Raw genomic sequence first — 20,879 nt, 5'->3', positions numbered from 1 at the left:
AGGAGAATAGACACTATGCACATGCGCACAGTGTCTATTCAGTGGAGACAGAGGGAGAGAGGGCATGTCGGCAGCTCATAGAGAGCTGGGCATGCCCCCTGTGACAATGGGGGCGTGGCTATCAACTGCTGCACTGCAGTGAAGCCACACCTCTTTCCATTTGCCACACCCCCTTTTAGGGCAGGCGCGCACAGAAGTCGCTCTCCGTCTGTTTCAAATGTTGGGAGGTATGTACTGTATATTAAGTTTAGTGACACTACAGATGGAAAGATGACATCACATTGGCTGGAGGTATATTAGTTTAGTGACGCTACAGATGAAAAGATGACATCATATTGGCTGGAGGTATATTAGTGACACTACAGATGGAAAGATGACATCACATTGGCTGGAGGTATATTAGTGACAGTACAGACGGAAAGATGACATCATATTGGCTGGAGGTATATTAGTGACAGTACAGACGGAAAGATGACATCATATTGGCTGGAGGTATATTAGTGACAGTACAGACGGAAAGATGACATCACATTGGCTGGAGGTATATTAGTGACAGTACAGACGGAAAGATGACATCACATTGGCTGGAGGTATATTAGTGACAGTACAGACGGAAAGATGACATCACATTGGCTGGAGGTATATTAGTGTCAGTACAGATGGAAAGATGACATCACATTGGCTGGAGGTATATTAGTGACAGTACAGACGGAAAAATGACATCACATTGGCTGGAGGTATATTAGTGACAGTACAGACGGAAAGATGACATCACATTGGCTGGAGGTATATTAGTGTCAGTACAGATGGAAAGATGACATCACATTGGCTGGAGGTATATTAGTGACAGTACAGACGGAAAAATGACATCACATTGGCTGGAGGTATATTAGTGACAGTACAGATGGAAAGATGACATCATATTGGCTTGTCAGATATTAGTTTAGTGACATCACATACAGAAGGATGGTATCATATTGGCTTGTCAGATATTAGTTTAGTGACATCACAGACAGAAGGATGATATCATATTGGCTTGTCATATATAAGTTTTGCAACCTCACAGACGGAAGGGTGACATCATATTGGCTTGTCATATATTAGTTTAGTGACATCACAGACAGAAGGATGACATCATATTGGCTTGTCATATATTAGTAGTTTAGTGACACCACAGATGAAGAGATGACATCATACAGAGTAGATATATCGGTTTAGTGACACTACATATGGAAAGCGTAGCGTAGGTGTAAGTACTTCCATACTGTTACTGCATTCTGTTATCACAATTGTTTGCAGAACCTCCAAAACAAAAGGCAGGGGATCTGACTGTGGAGAATTTAGCACCTCTGTGGAAATCTGGAATAGAATGTTTGGAAAGACTGATAATGAAATTTAGAGCAGATTTCCGAGCTCCTGTGAACCATCATTAACACAAATTCTCTTCCAATGTTACAGACCTTTTTCCGACAGAATAATTCCTTCTTTTACTACAGTAACTTTGTAGTATTATTTTCAATGCCTTATAATGTCACTTCCTAACGAGCGTTTCATCCGCCTGGCAAAGAGCAGAATGAATCACCCGGATGACCTAATGGAGTATGGTATACAATGATTAAATAGGATATGCCGGTCGTATACCACAAATCATACAATGGCAATAGACAGATGTAACATTTGGATGATACGGCCCCTGATACGGCGTCTATGTGACCGTGCTGTCTTGCTGTATGCTAATACACGGTATACCGAGATCTCTCTCCGCCTGTTACACTCGTGCATACTCAATTCATTATGTATAGGTCTGTCTTTGCAAATTTGCACCATTTGGGAGGATAATGGGGAGCAGGCGTGCTGTGACCGTTATTGGGGCATCTCTGGCGTGCGACTGCGATCTCATACGCTTAAAACATGGCCCCATTCTGTGTGGCCGTGGAGGCACTCACTGAGTCAGTGTCCGGCTTTGGTGGGCGTCTCTGTTCACTTGTGGGTGGCTGCTATATGTGCGATGCCTCGTAGTTCAGTCACTAAAAAGGATTGCTGCTGTGTCTGGCATTTGGACGCATCTAAATCAGGCACATGCTGTGTATAAAGGGGGCTGTTGCTGAGGGCACTGTAGATAAGGGTAGGATTCTGGAGGATATGGGACGCCAGTGAAGGGATTTGCAAAGCGGTATGGTGGATGTGGAGTGGCGAGAGAGGAAGGTCTAGTATTTAGGATGAACTGAAGTGGTTTCGCACAGTGTCCACCTGGGTGCACACTGTGCGAAACCACTTCAGTCCATCCTAAATATTAGACCTTCCCCTCTCGCCACTCCACATCCACCGCAGTGGCGCACACAGGGGGGGTTTCCGAGTACCTGGAAACCCCCCCTGATGACCCCCAAAAATGTTTTGAGACGGAGACACAGCTGTCTCCGTCTCAACAAAAGCAAAAGCCGCGATCGCGGACGGAGCTGCAGCAAGAGCAGAGAGCTATGCAGCTCTCTGCTTAGAGAATGTCCCGGGTGCCGGGGGAGCTGCTGGCTGCGCATGCTCAGCCACAGCAGCTCCCTCCGTCCTCACGCTGCCGTGGCCGCCCCTCTGTATGTAAGTTTGAAATCATTGTTTAAGTGTGTTTTTGTATGATATGAATGTATGTATGTATGTATGTGGGTTTGTGTGTGTGCTTGTATGTACAGTATGTATGTATGTATGTATGTATGTATGTATGTATGTATGTGTGTTTACATGTGTGAGTGTATGTATGTGTGTTGAACTTTACATGTGTGAATAAATAAATATATATATATATATATATATAAATAAATGTGAGATATAGAGATATATATATATATATATATATATATGTGTGAGATATAGAGAGATATATATATATATATATATATATATATATAAAAACCGGTAATCCTCCCTGGTTCCTGTGATAGGACCTCTATTGAAGAAAAATAGGCGGCACTCCAGGGACTTAAATAAAGTCAAACTGTATTAAAAAAATAAATTTCATGGTGCAAAAAACAACGTTTCAAGGCTTTACGGCCTTTTCATCTGGTTATGCATTATAGGTGAGATCAATAAACAAAATACCTCTGTTTTTTTTCACCTCACCTATAATGCATAACCTGATGGAAAGGCTGTAGAGCCTTCAAACATTGTTTTTTGATCCATGAATTTTTTTTTTTTTTTAATACAGTTTGACTTTATTTAAGTCCTTGGGAGTGCCACCTATTTTTCTTCAATAGAGGTCCTATCACAGGACCCAAGGAGGATTACCAGATATATTAATTTCAGGAGGCCACCCTGGCATCTTTGCTTTTTATCATCCAGAGTGCCAGACGACCACACAAATATATATATATATATATATATATATATATATATATATCTCTGCAAATGATGAATGGCACATCAGAATCAGATAAAATGTACGGAAGCAGGATGGCATTCATAGAGACTAGTAAACCATAGAAAATCAGCACAGAACGCTGTAGCTGTATGTCAATGTTTCAGTTAGACTCTTTTAAAGGAGTCTAACTCTGAAACGTTGACAAACAGCTTCAGCGTCCTGTGCTGATTTTCTATGGTTTACCAGTCTCAATGAGTGCAGTCCTGCCTCCGTACGTACATATATATGTATGTATGTTTGTGTGTGTGTGTATATATCTATATATATATTTATTACACATACCTGCGCATATACATACACACCCACCCACCCACGGAAACCCCCCTCGCTAAATCCTGCGTTTGCCACTGCACCGTACTGCTTTGCAAATCCCTACACTGGCGTCCCATACCCACCCTCACTTACAGTGCCCTCAGCAACATATCAAGCCGTCTCAGTGCTCTTAAAAACACCTGTGCAAAATGGGGGCTTGCAAAAATGTGAGTTGCTTTTTTTTAATTGGGAAAGACTGTGCGCCCCTTTGCTAGTAACTTCCAGTTGTGTAGCGCAACAGAATAGGCTGGAGCTATAAAAGTAAATGTTAATAAACTCCTTCTCTCCATAAAACTCCCACTGTCTGTGCAAACCTCTGTTCCTCCACCAGCGGCCCCCAGTTTGCTCCAAAAATCTATGCACACTTGCACAATTTTAGGGAATACACTGGGATCCAAAACTGGTAATACGCTGCAGAAGTGGATGTTTGGAGAACTCTAACGTCACAAGTCTTTTCTTGCAGGAAATAAATTTTAATCTGAATGCGGTGAAACTTATTCGCGCCAGCGTCAGACGTGGAAACTTTTCAGCAGAACCATTGATGAAAACTCTGTCACTGGAACACAATTGTGTTCTAAGCCCTTGAAGGAATTGATGTTTTCACTTGGCATCCAGATAGGGAGTCAAGTCCTAGATCTGGCCCTTTAATGCTGGTTCTGGGTTAAAGCACCATTTCTAAGTGGAAGGAAATGACTGCTCCGTAACAACGACCTTCTCCTGCTGCAACTACAGTTTTGGGGGGGGGGGAAATAATCATAATAAAAAAAAGTAATTGACTTTTTTTTTTTAATAAACGTTTTAATGCAGTAACTTTATTGGCAATCAAATTTGACAGAGCTCATTAAAGCATTGTAAGCCAAGATTCTAAATATACAGGCGGATTCTGGCAGCACTTTAAAACACTCTCCTTTATAGAAAGCATTAACTTGCTTTGGGCCTCGAGATCGAAATGAAAGTCAGGTCAATAAAAAGTGGGAGAAGTTGCTTTTATTTCAGCAGAGTTTAAGTCAAGCCCAGTTCACTGTGTTAAAATTAAACGAGAGTGAGGTTTACAGCACTTGCTAATAAATACTCTGCGGACGTAGAAAACATGTTACCACTTTATGAAACGCACAATACGATTTTGGTGAGCGAATTACATTACCAATAATTGTCCCCGTTAAGGGATTTTTGTTCTGGCAGTGGACTGCGCGGTATGGCATCTAGTGTGCATGTAATTATCAAGTAACAGGCAGCCTCGGTGCAGGGAGAGGTTACTGTATGTATTGTGTGATGCTGGAGGGAGCCCTACACGGGAATATCTCAGGATCTTCTCTAGGCTCCGCCCATTTTATCAGAAGACGCCACCGCAGACCCCACCGTGATGGTGGTGAGAGTAGCTGTTTATTTATTTATTAAAAAAATATATTTTAAAGTATACATGTCAAGCGGGAGATGCCTGGTGAGAGTGAGCAGGGTCCTGTGCAACTCCTGTGGGGGTCCGCACAACTCCCAAAAGTGACGTCGGCAGGGCCGCACCCCCCTCCTTGGTCGGTCACACCTGCTTTTCTCTGTTTGGCATGTCTGCAGCACTGATATATGAGCACACATCTGTATTAGATATGTTTGTATTTACTAATTCCATGTAGTGGGATCAGGGCCGGCGCTACCATTAGGCAGCTTTAGGCAGCTGCCTATGGGCGCTGGCCACTGGAGGGCGGCAGGCTCCACTTAAATCTATTTTACCCAAAAAAATGATAAGTAAGCCCAGACCAGGGGCGGCCGCGGCGAGGGTCTAGCCTGCCACAGCCGTCAGTCACCTCACCAACGCTAGTGTATTGCTTTCCCTGCTCCATGTCACTAACAGAAATTGACTTTGCTGCGCGTATGAGAGAGCAGGTCAGGAGACGGGCGCCGCCCACTGACAGCCTAACACTCGTCCCAGGCGCCGTCAGCACTAACATGCTGTGCGCTTGTGCGGCGCCCGTCTCCTGACCTACTCTCTCATACGCGCAGCAAAGTCAATTTCTGTTAGAGACAGGGAGCAGGGAAAGCAATACACTAGCGTTGGTGAGGTGACTGACGGCTGTGGCAGGCTAGACCCTCGCCGCGGCCGCCCCGTTTGTTTACCATTTAACTAGCAAAATTTAATTTTTAGAGAGGAGGAGCAGGGGCAGGGCTGTCGCATTATGCGGAGGAGACAGCACTTCAAGTTCTCCCCTCTGACTGCCATCGACGAGCCCTCCCCCTAACATTATCGTCAGTACTGCAGCCGGAAGCCCCAGGAAGAATGGGCAGAGGGGAGACGCTGCGGATGGTGATGTCTACTGCATCTGAAAGGCAAGAGAAGTCTCCCTATCCCCTCCCTCCCTGCCGCCCCACGCCTCCCTATCCCCTCCCTCCCTGCCGCCCCACGCCTCCCTATCCCCTCCCTCTCTGCCGCCCCGTGTCTCCCTATCCCCTCACTCCCTGCCGTCCCGCGCCTCCCTATCCCCTCCCTCTCTGCCGTCCCGCGTCTCCCTATCCCCTCGCTCCCTGCCATCCCGCGCCTCCCTATCCCCTCCCTCTCTGCCGCCCCGTGTCTCCCTATCCCCTCGCTCCCTGCCGTCCCGCGCCTCCCTATCCCCTCCCTCCCTGCCGTCCCGCGCCTCCCTAACCCCTCCATCCCTGCCGCCCCGCGTCTCCCTATCCCCTCCCTCCCTACTGTCCCGCGCCTCCCTATCCCCTCCCTCCCTGCCGCCCCGCGTCTCCCTATCCCCTCCCTCCTACCCCGCGTCGCCCTATCCCCTTCCTCCCTGCCGCCCCGCGTCTCCCTATCCCCTCCCTGCAGCTCCGCGTCTCCCTATCCCCACCCTGCCGCCCCGCGTCTCCCTATCCCCTCCCTACAGCTACGCGTCTCCCTATCCCCTCCCTGCCGCCCGCGTCTCCCTATCCCCTCCCTGCAGCCCCGCGTCTCCCTATCCCCTCCCTGCAGCCCCGCGTCTCCCTATCCCCTCCCTGCAGCTCCGCGTCTCCCTATCCCCACCCTGCCGCCCCGCGTCTCCCTATCCCCTTCCTGCAGCCCCGCGTCTTCCTATCCACTCTCTGCAGCCCTGCGTCTCCCTGTCCCCTCCCTGCAGCCCTGCGTCTCCCTATCCCCTCCCTGCAGCCCCGCGTCTCCCTATCCCCTCCCTGCAGCCCTGCGTCTCCCTATCCCCTCCCAGCCGCCCTGCGTCTCCCTATCCCCTCCCTGCCGCTCCGCGTCTCCCTATCCCCTCCCTGCAGCCCAGCGTCTTCCTATCCCCTCCCTGCAGCTCCACGTCTCCCTATCCCCTCGATGCTGCCCTTTCAAGATTCTACTACGGGGGCCCACAAAGCAGGGACGTGTAGTCGGGAGGCAGGGGAGGTAGGAGGCAGTGCCTCCCCTGCCATTAATGATTAAAATAATATAAAGAAGATACTTATGACACATATTCTGTGTCATAAGTAATCTCTTTATATTATGATAAGCATTTTAAATCTTTAAATCACTTTGGGAGGCACAGATAGCAGTGCCTCCCGTTAACAATTGGAATGGGAGAGAAAGGGGGCGGGGCCAGGCACAGGGTTGTAAAAGCCCATTAAAAAACTGCGGGGGAAGCGGCACATATGCCAGTGCGTCATTGACAGGGAAAACCTGCCCCTGTCAGCGAGGCAGATGTGATTGGACGGCGGATCCGCTGTCCAATCACCCATAGGCATTGAGGTCAAGCTGCGGCGGGACCCGACGCTACAGTGGAGCTGCCTGCCACTTCAGGAGCGCGGAGGGGGGGCAGCGGCGGGACCTGATGTTGGAGTTGCCTACAGGGGGGGGGGGGAGTTTGTGCTTGGTGGTAAGTGTCTGGGCAGCTCCCCCCCAGATCACTTGGACTGCAGCTCTCCCCTTGTGATCTGGGGGTGAGCTGCAGTCCAAGTGATCTGGGGGTGAGCTGCAGTCCAAGTGATCTGGGGGTGAGCTGCAGTCCAAGTGATCTGGGGGTGAGCTGCAGTCCAAGTGCTCTGGGCAAGATTACTTGGACTGCAGCTCACCCCCAGATCACTTGGACGCAGGGACAGGGAAAAATAAATAAAATAAATGTAAAAAAAATTATATATTTGTATCACAGCTGCCCGCCGCCCACCACTGACCAGCGCTCACTGCTGCACGCTGCACCGCCATTAAAAGCTGACCACCGCAGACCACAACTGGCGGTGGTCAGAGGGACATCAACGCCGCAGCGACGAAGGACAGCTTAGTACCACCGCATCCCCCGCAGACCATGGGCTCATACGCCACCGACAACCACAGTCCCTTCCGCACCTCTGCTGCACATATCAGGTAATGTTACCCTATGTCCCTGCTGTCACGCTCTCAGTCCCTGCTGTCACTCTCTCAGTCCCTGCTGTCACTTTCTCTCCCTGTCCCTGAATTGTGGGTCATACCATGTGCTGTAATGTGAATTTCGGCTCATACTGTGTGGTAAAATATGAATTTCGGATCATACGGTGTGCTGTAATGTGAATTTTGGCTCATCCCGTGTGCTGTAGTGTGAATTTTGGCTCATACCGTGTTCTGTAATGTGAATTTTGGATCATACGATGTGCTGTAATGTGAATTTCGGCTCATACAGTGTGGTATAATGTGAATTTTGGCTCATACCGTGTGCTGTAATGTGAATTTCTAGATAGTATAAGAATTTCTAGATAGTATAAGGGGTCCTACTACACTGAAGGACACGCCCCCATTTGAGTGCAACCTTCACTTTTCCCATACCCCCACTTCAAAATGTCCACTTCGACCACTGTATATGTATGCGTGTATATATGTATATAATATATATATATATATATATATATAAAATCTCAGTGCCTCCCCAGCCAATGACGTCACCGCACGTCACTGCCACAAAGTTCTAGTTACAACCCTGGTGCCTATCTATAATACTGTATAAAACAACAGACTGTGGTATTATACTATATATGGATGTGGGGCTGGATGCTTTTTAACTTGTGTGTATTTAATATAATATTTGTCAGGTTTTCTTTTGCTGTTATTTGGCTGCTTCAGGAGGATCAACATACTGTTAACACAGCCTCTAGATAACGTGATCACTCCGCTGTCCAAGCAACAGGGGAAGGGGAGGGGGGGGGGGGGGGTGTAGGCAGAAATTTTGCCTAGGGTGCCGAGAAACCTTGCACCGGCCCTGAGTGGGATGCTGTTAAACTGTCGTCTGTCTGGATCCCAGTGTTCAGGAGACAGAAGCCGGAATCCTAACACCCGGTGAAATGTTGACCGATGAAATCCCGACTGATTTCTGGTTTACCCACTCGGTGGCGAGCAATCGTGCCCCAAAGCATAGAAAGCGCAGCGAGCCCACAGCCAGCATTTTGTCTGCCGGTCTTTCATACCGAACCCCATGTAGTCTAATCAACGTTCTTCTACTCATTTTAGAATCTCATGGACGAAACCTCCCTTCCAAAAAAAAAACAACTTCCTCTATGGTTACATAAGTACCAGTCAGGGCCAGCAATGGAAAGTCCTGGATCAATGAGCTCCAAACAAATCTGGAGAAGGAGGTCACGTCCACACAAACACATGGCTTCATACTACAATCTGTGGCTGTCTACTTAAGATGTAAAGTAAGGATTGTACTTTTTGAGAACACCGTAACATTCCTTTACATTTTGGGAGAGGGGAATGTAAGGTTCTGTCACTTGCTTGGACACATCTTAGATTCTTACAACTAGTTCTAGAACCAGTGAAACAGTTTTCATAAGTAAATAAAATTCCTCCCAACATCCTGGAGCACGGAAAATGGGCACTGTTTCACATCATAAGGGCATCGCATGGTGACACGGGGGCGTGTCTGTACATCACACCCCGTCAGCGGTGAGAGAGTGCCGCACCACCTCGCCCTCCCCAGAACAATGCAGCCTGAAAATGAGGACGCCCTGCCAAAATCGGAACATTGGGGGTATGAAACATTTGTACACTTATCCCATGTGTAAAGTAGCTATGATAATGCTAAATATTGTATCAACCTATAACTGTAGGTGAGCTCCAGCAATTTTTTCCAGAGCAAGAAAGTAGTGCACTTTGCCAATGCAAAAGTATTGAAGTAGTCAACTGTTTTGCCACCTCAAATTCCCCATGCATGGGAGGCAATCAGGAAAGCGCCTGTCAGGATCCCGGCGGTCGCATGCTGCCGCCGGAATCTTGACAGGCGGTGAAATGCCGCTGCCGGAATACCAGCGCCACAGGCTTTTCTCCCTCTATTGATGTCCACGACACCCATAGAGGATGAATATAACCTGTGGCAAGCGCAGTGGCCGGGATCCGCTGTCGGGACCATGACAGCAGGGATCCCGGCCACCGGTAAAACCATATGTATTCCCCCTGCATTTCCAACTACAGTATCTCCTTTCTAAAGTGATCCCCGTTATCGTGCATATTGTGCCCATAGTAATCAAGTTTAGCTGCGTAAAGGGTTGGGCGCCCTCGCTATCCCAGGGGTAGCGAGCTAAAATTATTATACCACTCCCGTCTGCAGAAACAGAACGGGTGTGGAAGGGGGTGAAAAGAATTGAATACCGCCCATAGTCTCTGTTTTGACAATGCAGTTAATAATCCACAATGAACAATGATATCCAATATTGGCATCAAACAAATGACCATGTAGATGATGGCGATACAACAAAGATTCTGATTGCAGTTCAGATCAGCATATAAATCCAGCGCGTTTCGTCCATAGGACTTCTGCAGGGGTCTTATATCAATGCACAATTATACGATCCTTCTATGGTCAATAATTAGACATAGATGTTCAAATAGAAGGTCAATATGAGAACTTCAACAGATCATGTGAAAGTTGTTCACAACAAATGCCGTATGGATATATAAAATCCAGTAAACCACTTCAGTGTCATAAACCATGTAAATATCATTCACAATAGATAGCTGGACATAAGTGGCTTGTCACAGCCAAACCGCATCAAAAACAGCAATAGCGATGCTTTTGATCACAAAAAAACACTATTCCACTGTACTCACCTATTCCTAGATTTGGGGTGCAACAGGGTCTATCTCTCCTCATTGACTCCATGCTGCATTCCCAGCTCCACCATCCCAAAGCCCTGTATCCCCTCACCACTCCACTCTTACCCTGAGGAGAGGCTCACCTGCGCTGCACTCCCAAGCACCCAGACCCAAATACCACAAAGCAGACCCCAGAAAGAAGAGACAGGCACGGGGCACTGGAATCCTGGCCAGCAGAGCTGCTGCCATGTCCTGTAACTGCCTGCAACAGAGCTGGACCCAGAAGAGCGGGCGCTCACTCGCGCCGCCCATTCACTGTGTGTGTGAGGCTCCTGACACTCTGAGGCTGCGCCCACACCGCCTACAGCTCGCTGCTCTGTTAGGATAAGATGGCTCACATCACTTCTGGGCACTAAGTGGCATATCCTTGGGGCCTGGTACGGTGTCCCCTTTGACCCCCCCCTAGTCACCGGCCCTGACTACAGTATACTGTATAATGCCACCTTCCGAACTTACATGAAAAGTACAGAAGTAGGCTGCTGTAATACTCTGTGATTATATCACAATATAATGTATTCGCTTAGTGTGTACATCTATTCTACAATGCACGAGACAACACAAGAAACGCACACACATCAGATCTGGGCCCACTGTGCAAGTCTCCCTGACTCTGACTACAGAGGAGACCCCACATGATAAGAGACCTAAGAACACCAATGTAAACCTTGCAGGCAATGAGGACCAAAAAGCGGTGACCCCCACTGCCCCCGTCAATTTTAAGGCCATTTCACTGGGATATGTGCACTAGCTGTATACATAGTTGTGTCAGAGATGTCTGTGTGTAGTCTATAACACAGGATTCCTCAGTGATCATTCCAAAACATAGGGGCTGTGAGTTACATTTGATTAAGGGTCTCATTTCTTGCATAAGCAGAGCGTCGGCAACTAACATCAGTACACACGGGCAGTCATAAACTAAGAGACAACACATCCAACCGCAAACACGCTCAGTAGCCTGTAATACCTTGTGGCTAGGAAATAGGCTATATGAGATTGCTAGTGACCCGATCACATAAATAAAGTGTGTTTAACATAAAATACTATTCACACATCCAACATGATTTTTGGAATAAAATAAAAATAAATAATAATTATTTTTTATTTATTTATTTTTTTACTGAGTTTTTACAAAACAGAACGAATATGTACAAACATAGGTACGCCAGTGACATATAATGATTTGGTGAATGTAAAACCAGTACAACTACGCAAACATATACAGTATGCTTCAAGACGCAATACAAATGCAGAGTGTGTTACGTAAAAGAAAGGTCAGTGGTTAGAATCAAGCATGAACACAATATACTATATATACACGTAATTGCATATACAGTAGGAGAACCCTGTCCACCTGCTAGAGAACAATAATGTACGGAAGAAATAGATCAAATGGGGGTTGGATCATTAGATCTCCACTAAAAAGGTTTGCAGTCACATAGGTCGACCACTAATGGTCAACAGTGTCATAAGGGGGACATGGTCAAAGGGTCGTCGTGGAATCGGTAGACAGTAGAAAATAAAAAAACTTTTGACCCTGTTGACCAATTGACTGTAGACCTTTTTAGTGTAGATCTACCCGGATACCGATCACATGAATAAAAAGAGGGGTAAAAGGGGGCAACCATGGAAAGAGACGGAGGACAAGCATTTGGCTAAGGTCAAGATATTAGAAATAGCAATCTAAGGCATATAAGATATACGGTGCGCTTAGTAGTTCTATACACACTCCTGTAGGGCAGAAGGGTCTTGTCATAATATGTCAGTACTATCAGGGATACTCTGGTTAGGGATTAGCAGCTCCCAGACTTTATGGGGCTAATTCAATTGTTTTTACCCATGGCTACCACTAGTGGACACAAAAAGGAGCAATTCAATTGTTTAGAAATTTGTACTTTTGGAGTGCAAACGGGAGTACAGACGCCCAAAGCAGGACTTTAGAGAGGTTTAGCTGTTTTACGCGTGATATGCATGAGCGCCCAAACACAACTGAATCCTGACAATTTTTTGGTTGTCTATAGTTTCCCATTTAGACGGGAAAAATAGATGCCCAATACAATTGATTCGTCCCCTATGGGGCCAATTTGATTGTTGTGAGCGCCCCCTACTGGCCGTCTATAGGAATATGCATCTATCATAGCCATTCAATTGTTGCTCCAATCAGACGCCCCATTAGCAGTTAAGGCGCCTGTCAGCTCCAGGTTTAGCCGCGCAAATCAGCTAAACCTGTCTAAAGAGCTTGATTGGGCGCCCAAACTAAGGACTTTTTAATACATTTTATCTCACACCTCCAGAGACGGCGAGAACAAATGTGACTGCCGTAGCTAATAGGCGTCTGATCGGCGCAACAATTGAATAGCTCCAATAGAGGTCCATTCTGATAGACGTCCAGCAGGGGGCGGACGCAACAATTGAATCAGTCCCTCTAAGTCTCATTCTACAGGTCGGATTTGTCAAATCTCCCTATTTGAAACTGATCAGAAATGTAAGTGGAGAGCATTAGTGAAAGTTGTGGTATAACGTCTAAGCTGTAGATACATAGAAAATATCTGAGAGATGGAGAAATTAAACTTTTCCTTCAACTGTTGAAAGGAATACAAAGTGTCACCCTCATCAGGGCCGGCTCGACGCATACGCGGGCTACGCAGCCACGTTGAGCGCTGGGCCGCAGAGGGCGCTGCTGCAGAGAGTGAGTCACAGTGACTCACTCTCTACAGCAGCGGTGGCTAGCAAGCAGCTTGATCCGCTCCCGGCCACCGCAGCCCAGCGCGCACTGACGTCTCCAGCAGCGGTGTGTATCTGAAATTCGGCACCGGCCCGTGAGCCAATCAGAGCTCGCGGACCGGCAGCTGAGGCTCCTGATTGGCTGCCGGACCGTGAGCTCTGATTGGCTCACAGGCCGGCGCCGAATTTCAGATACACACCGCCACTGGAGTCGGAAGGGTAGGAGAGGCGCGCGCTGCGCTCTCCTCCCCTCACAGCAGCAGCAGTAGGTGAGCAGCACTTTTTTTTTTCAGGGGGTGAGGCACTGTGGGGACATGTATCAGCACTGGGGGCATATCTGGTGCTGTGGGGGCATATCAGACACTGTGGGGGCATGTATCAGCACTGGGGGCATATCTGGCACTGTGGGAGGCACTGTGGGGGCATGTGTATCAACACTGGGGGCATATCTGGCGCTGTGGGAGGCACTGTGGGGGCATGTATCAGTACTGGGGGCATATCTGGCACTGTGGGGGCATGTGTATCTGCACTGGGGGCATAGCTGGCGCTGTGGGAGGCACTGTGGGGGCATGTATCAACACTGGGGGCATATCTGGCGCTGTGGGAGGCACTGTGGGGGCATGTATCAGTACTGGGGGTATATCTGGCACTGTGGGGACATGTGTATCTGCACTGGGGGTATATCTGGCGCTGTGGGGACGTGTATCTGCACTGGGGGTATATCTGGCACTGTGGGTGCATGTGTAGCAGCACTGGGGGTATATCTGGCGCTGTGGGGACATGTGTATCTGGCACTGGGGGTATATCTGGCACTGTGGGGACATGTGTATCTGGCACTGGGGGGACATGTGTATCTGGCACTGGGGGTATATCTGGCACTGTGGGGACATGTGTATCTGGCACTGGGGCATATCTGGCACTGGGGGGACATGTGTATCTGGCACTGGGGGTATATCTGGCACTGTGGGGACATGTGTATCTGGCACTGGGGGGACATGTGTATCTGGCACTGGGGGTATATCTGGCACTGTGGGGACATGTGTATCTGCACTGGGGGTATATCTGGCACTGTGGGGACATGTGCATCTGGCGCTGTGGGGATATGTGTATCTGCACTGGGGGTATATCTGGCACTGTGGGGACATGTGTATCTGGCACTGGGGGTATATCTGGCGCTGTGGGGATGTGTGTATCTGCACTGGGGGTATATCTGGCACTGTGGGACATGTGTATCTGGCACTGGGGGTATATCTGGCGCTGTGGGGACATGTGTATCTGCACTGGGGGTATATCTGGCACTGTGGGGACATGTGCATCTGGCACTGGGGGGACATGTGTATCTGGCACTGGGGGTATATCTGGCACTGTGGGGACATATGTATCTGCACTGGGGGTATATCTGGCGCTGTGGGGATATGTGTATCTGCACTGGGGGTATATCTGGCACTGTGGGGACATGTGTATCTGCACTGGGGGTATATCTGGCACTGTGGGGACATGTGTATCTGGCACTGGGGGTATATCTGGCATTGTGGGGACATGTGTATCTACACTGGGGGTATATCTGGCACTGTGGGGATATGTGTATCTGCACTGGGGGTATATCTGGCACTGTGGGGACGTGTATCTGGCACTGGGGGTATATCTGGCACTGTGGGGACATGTGTATCTGCACTGGGGGTATATCTGGCACTGTGGGGACATGTGTATCTGGCACTGGGGGTATATCTGGCATTGTGGGGACATGTGTATCTACACTGGGGGTATATCTGGCACTGTGGGGATATGTGTATCTGCACTGGGGGTATATCTGGCACTGTGGGGACGTGTATCTGGCACTGGGGGTATATCTGGCGCTGTGGGGATATGTGTATCTGCACTGGGGGTATATCTGGCACTGTGGGGACATGTGTATCTACACTGGGGGTATATCTGGCACTGTGGGGATATGTGTATCTGGCACTGGGGGTATATCTGGCGCTGTGGGGACATGTGTATCTGGCACTGGGGGTATATCTGGCGCTGTGGGGACATGTGTATCTGGCACTGGGGGTATATCTGGCACTGTGGGGACATGTGTATCTGGCACTGGGGGCATATCTGGCACTGTGGGGACATGTGTATCTGGCACTGGGGGTATATCTGGCGCTGTGGGGACATGTGTATCTGGCACTGGGGGCATATCTGGCACTGTGGGGACATGTGTATCTGGCACTGGGGGTATATCTGGCATTGTGGGGACATGTGTATCTACACTGGGGGTATATCTGGCACTGTGAGGATATGTGTATCTGCACTGGGGGTATATCTGGCACTGTGGGGACGTGTATCTGGCACTGGGGGTATATCTGGCGCTGTGGGGATATGTGTATCTGCACTGGGGGTATATCTGGCACTGTGGGGATATGTGTATCTGCACTGGGGGTATATCTGGCACTGTGGGGATATGTGTATCTGCACTGGGGGTATAATCTGGCACTGTGGGGGCATGTGTATCTGCACTGGGGGTATATCTGGCACTGTGGGAACATGTGTATCTGGCACTGGGGGTATATCTGGCGCTGTGGGGACATGTGTATCTGGCACTGGGGGTATATCTGGCACTGTGGGGACATGTGTATCTGGCACTGGGGACATCAGTCATCCACTATCTCAATGTCACCCTGCCTCAGTCACCCATTATCTCCCTGTCACCCCTGCCCCAGTCACCCACCATCTCCCTGTCACCCCTGCCTCACAGTAACCTATTATCTCCCTGTCACCCACTATCACCCTGTACCACGGGGAGTACAATTGTGTAGCCACACCCCTTTCTTGTAAGACCACACCCCTTGTATCCCATCAAGGGGCGCCAAAATAGATTTTGGCTTACTAAAAAAAATAAGCTTGGGCCGGCCCTGACCCTCATGATCAGAGCTTTTGCCCTTTTCTCTGCATAGTAAATATGTACTGGTACAAACTCAGGGTTGTCCCAGACTACATCCAAAGAGGAAATAACAGTACAGTATATCGCCGGCGCTGAGAAAGAGGTGTTTTCCAATACCAATATTCGGCAGCTGTGTAAAGGTAGCCAAACCAAGAAGCAGCTAATAGAGAAATTGCAGAGCGTTCCAATAAGGTAACAAATTAACAATAATGGTGCACAAATATATATTATATAAAACTATTCAATTATCAAATATGCCATACGTAACATAAAACACTCACATGAATAAATAAATGACATTTAAAAAGCTCCGTCAGCCCAGATTCCCCCAATATCCACAGGATATTGTGTGCTGTGTGCTGGGCTGTAGTGTGGCCAGGGAGGCGCTTAAAATACAATTTTTCCTGTATTTTTTCTAAGGGTGCATGACCACACCTCCTGGGATTAGGCCACACTCCCTGAAAAGTACCTGGGCCTAACCAGGCTCTCGACTGCCCTGTGCGGACGGAATACGTAAGTGCTGGCTCAGTTGTGTAGAGACTTATACACCGGCATGATCATTTGGAAAGTTGGACCCTCTGTAGTAATTTACAGTGGTGAGAGCCGTCAGTCACCAGTTACTACTGACTATACCGTAACGTGCTGTGGCCACTAATATCCACTTGAATTATTTATTTATTCATGTGAAAGTTTTATGTTAGGTATTACAGTTTTATGATTGAATGGTATCATGTGAACGGTTTTATATAATAAAATGTGATATATATTTTTTACACCGCAGTTACTCATTTACTACCATATTGGAGCGCTGTGCAATTTCTTCATTAACAAATTATATCCAATCTGTTCACTGTAATTAAGGTAACCGCCTTTACCATTTCCACTGAGAATCAGGTAGGGCGTCTAAGTCTGCTATGATGGCGACACCTTGAGCTGGAGTGTTGCGGACGGGAGCTGGAATAGGGTAGAAGCACCCATTCTCTACAGGCCGCCTAACAGTGTACACTTGTGGATGTAGAAGACATGGGTGCAGCAAGGACTACCTTTAGCTAAACACAGCAACGGAAGGTTACCTTTCACCTCAGCCAGCGCCTGCGAGCCCTTACTCCTGTTCCTGAGTAGCTGGAACCACAGCTAGTGACTTCAGGGGTGCAAGGACTGTGTATTTCTAAGCCCATTGATAGAAAGGGGTGAAGCAGGTATTTAACACTCACTATGAGGGCGAGATCTATTGGTTTCTTTAAACTAGTTTATTTTTGCTTTTCCAGCAGTGATAATTAAAGTCTCTGAGTTGATATACAGATGGGTCCACATTTATCTTGACATTTAATAGGATTAACTGAGACTGGCCAGTCGGACTTAATCCCCTGCTGTAATGACTTAATCTCCTGCTGTACTGTTCTCTGTATTGTATTGCAGCTGAGAACAGTAGATGAAGGGTTTATGCTTATAAGTAATGTTGTGACTAGGCGCAGAAAACTAGTCAAGATAACGGTAGACCCATCTGTAAGCCTCAGCATCTCTATGGGTTGTGATGGGCATTCTGCCACACGTTTGAAGAGTAAAAAAGATCAGATAACACTTGATAAAAGCATTATACCACCACGCACTCTGCATTTTCTAACCCTAAACCACGTAGTTAATAGATGAACCTAAAAATTGTATAATTAATGGATCACATTTACCAACCTTTTGTAATTTCAGCACGCTGACCAGGAAGCAGAGTGGCTGGAAACTCCCACAGCGCTATCCCATACACCTACAGAGACAAAGAATGGCAACAGCTCTCATTAGGACACGTGGTCACCTACCTAAGTCCTGTAATTATTTCATACAAATAAAAAGTTCTCATTCATAATATTTTATTTATCAACCGGAAATAGCCATAGGAGCATCGCATCAAAAACCTTATTTTCCTACCCGCAAATACAGCTGAATGTCATCACTAGGGGAACCCTAACATCCCACTGAGTGTCATCACTAGGGGAACCCTAACATTCCACTGAGTATCATCACTAGGGGAACCCTAACATTCTGCTGAGTGTCATCACTAGGGGAACCCTAACATACCGCTGAGTGACTAGGGGAACTCTAACATCCCGCTGAGTGTCATCACTAGGGGAACCCTAACATCCAACTGAGTGTCATCACTAGGGGAACCCTAACATCCCACTGAATGTCATCACTAGAGGAACCCTAACATCCCGCTGAGTGTCATCACTAGGGGAGTCCTAAAATCCCACTGAGTGTCATCACCGGAGGAACCCTAACATTCCACTGAGTGTCATCACTAGGGGAAGCCTAACATCCTACTGAGTGACATCACTAGGGGAACCCTAACATTCCACTGAGTGTCATCACTAGGGGAACCCTAACATACCACTGAATGACTAGGGGAACTCTAACATCCCGCGGAGTGTCATCACTAGGGGAAACAGAAAATCCAGCTGAGTGTCATCACTAGGGGAACCCTAACATCCCACTGAATGTCATCACTAGAGGTACCCTAACATCCCGCTAAGTGTCATCACTAGGGGAGTCCTAACATCCCACTGAGTGTCATCAATAGGGGAACCCTAACATACCTCTGAGTGACTAGGAGAACTCTAACATCCCGATGAGTGTCAGCACTAGGGATAACCGAAAATCCAGCTGAGTGTCATCACTAGGGGAACCCTAACATCCCACTGAATGTCATCACTAGAGGAACCCTAACATCCTGCTGAGTGTCATCACTAGGGGAGTCCTAACATCCCACTGAGTGTCATCAATAGGGGAACCCTAACATCCCACTGAGTGTTATCACTAGGGGAACCCTAAAATCCCACTGAATGTCATCACTAGGGGAACCTTAACATACCGCTGAGTGACTAAGGGAACACTAACATCCCGCTTAGTGTCATCACTAGGGGAACCCTAATATCCCACTGAATGTCATCACTAGAGGAACCCTACCATCCCGCTGAGTGTCATCACTAGGGAAGCCCTAACATCCCACTGAGTGTCATCACTTGAGGTACTCTAACATCCCACTGAGTGTTATCACTAGGGGAATCCTAACATCTCACTAAGTGTCATCACTAGGGGAATGCTAACATCCCACTGAGTGTCATCACTAGGAGAACCCTAACATCCCACTGAATGTCAACACTAGGGGAACCCTAACACACCGCTGAGTGACTAGGGGAACTCTAACATCCCGCAAAGTGTCATCACTAGGGGAAACCGAAAAGCCCACTGAGTTTCATCACTAGGGGAACCCTTACATCCCACTGAATGTCAACACTAGGGGAACCCTAACACACCGCTGAGTGACTAGGGGAACTCTAACATCCCGCAAAGTGTCATCACTAGGGGAAACCGAAAAGCCCACTGAGAGTCATCACTAGGGGAATCCTAACATCCCACTGAGTGTCATCACTAGGAGAACCCTAACATCCCGCTGAATGTCATCACTGGAGGAACCCTACCATCCCGCTGAGTGTCATCACTAGGGAAACCCTACTATCTCACTGAGTGTCATTACTAGGGGAAGCCTAATATCTCACGGAGTTTCATCACTAAGGGAACCCTGCTACCCCGCTGAGTGACATCACTAAGGAAACCCTAACATCTCACGGAGTGTCATCACTAGGTGAACCCTAACATCCCACTGAGCGTCTTAACTAGGGGAACCCTAACATCTCACTGAGTGCCATCACTAGGGAAACCCTACTATCCCACTGAGTGTCACCCCTAGGGGAATCCTAACATCCCACTGAGTGTCATCACTAGGAGATCCCTTACATCCCACTGAGTGTCATCACTAGGGGAACCCTAACATCCCACTGAGTGTCATCACTAGGGGAACCCTAACATCCCACTGAATGTCATCACTAGAGGAACCCTAACATCCCACTGAGTGTCATCACTAGGGGAACCCTACTGTCCCACTGAGTGTCACTACTAGGGGAACCCTAACATCCTACTGAATGTCATCACTAGAGGAACCCTAACATCCCGCTGAGTGTTGTCACTAGAGAAACCCTAACATCCCGCTGAGTGTCATCACTAGGGGAGCCCTAACATCGCATTGAGTGTCATCACTAGGAGAACACGTACATCCCACTGAGTGTCATCACTAGGGGAATCCTAACATACCGCTGAGTGTCATCACTAGGGGAACCCTAAAATCCCGCTGGGTGTCATCACTAGGGGAACCCTAACCTCCCACTGATTGTCATCACTAGGAAAACCCTTACATCCCACTGAGTTTCATCACTAGCAGAACTCTAGCATCCAACTGAGAGTCATCAGTAGGGGAATCCTAACATCCCACTGAGTGTCATCACTAGGAGAACCCTGACATCCCACTGAGTTTCATCACTAGGGGAACCCTAACATCCCGCTGAGTGTCATCACTAGGGGAATCCTAACATCCCACTGAGTGTCATCACTAGGAG

General features: G+C 47.9%; 1 protein-coding gene across 8 annotated transcripts in view; it reads right to left on the bottom strand.

The window, feature by feature from the left end:
- Positions 1 to 20,879, bottom strand: part of PKNOX2 (PBX/knotted 1 homeobox 2) — a 581,048-nt gene that overhangs the window by 301,503 nt on the left and 258,666 nt on the right. For 6 of the 8 annotated variants that reach the window (XM_063943776.1, XM_063943768.1, XM_063943774.1 and 3 more), the window contains one exon: positions 18,127 to 18,196. The exons of the other annotated variants lie outside the window; for them this stretch is intronic. The gene's annotated coding sequence lies outside the window, so the exon portion shown is untranslated. The remainder of the gene's footprint in view (positions 1 to 18,126; positions 18,197 to 20,879) is intronic. 8 annotated transcript variants of the gene reach the window in all.

This window comes from Pseudophryne corroboree, chromosome 10, assembly GCF_028390025.1.
Source record: "Pseudophryne corroboree isolate aPseCor3 chromosome 10, aPseCor3.hap2, whole genome shotgun sequence".
NCBI lineage: Eukaryota > Metazoa > Chordata > Amphibia > Anura > Myobatrachidae > Pseudophryne > Pseudophryne corroboree.
The sequence above is the reverse complement of the archived record's forward strand: the minus strand, read 5'-3'. Positions and strand labels throughout refer to the sequence as shown.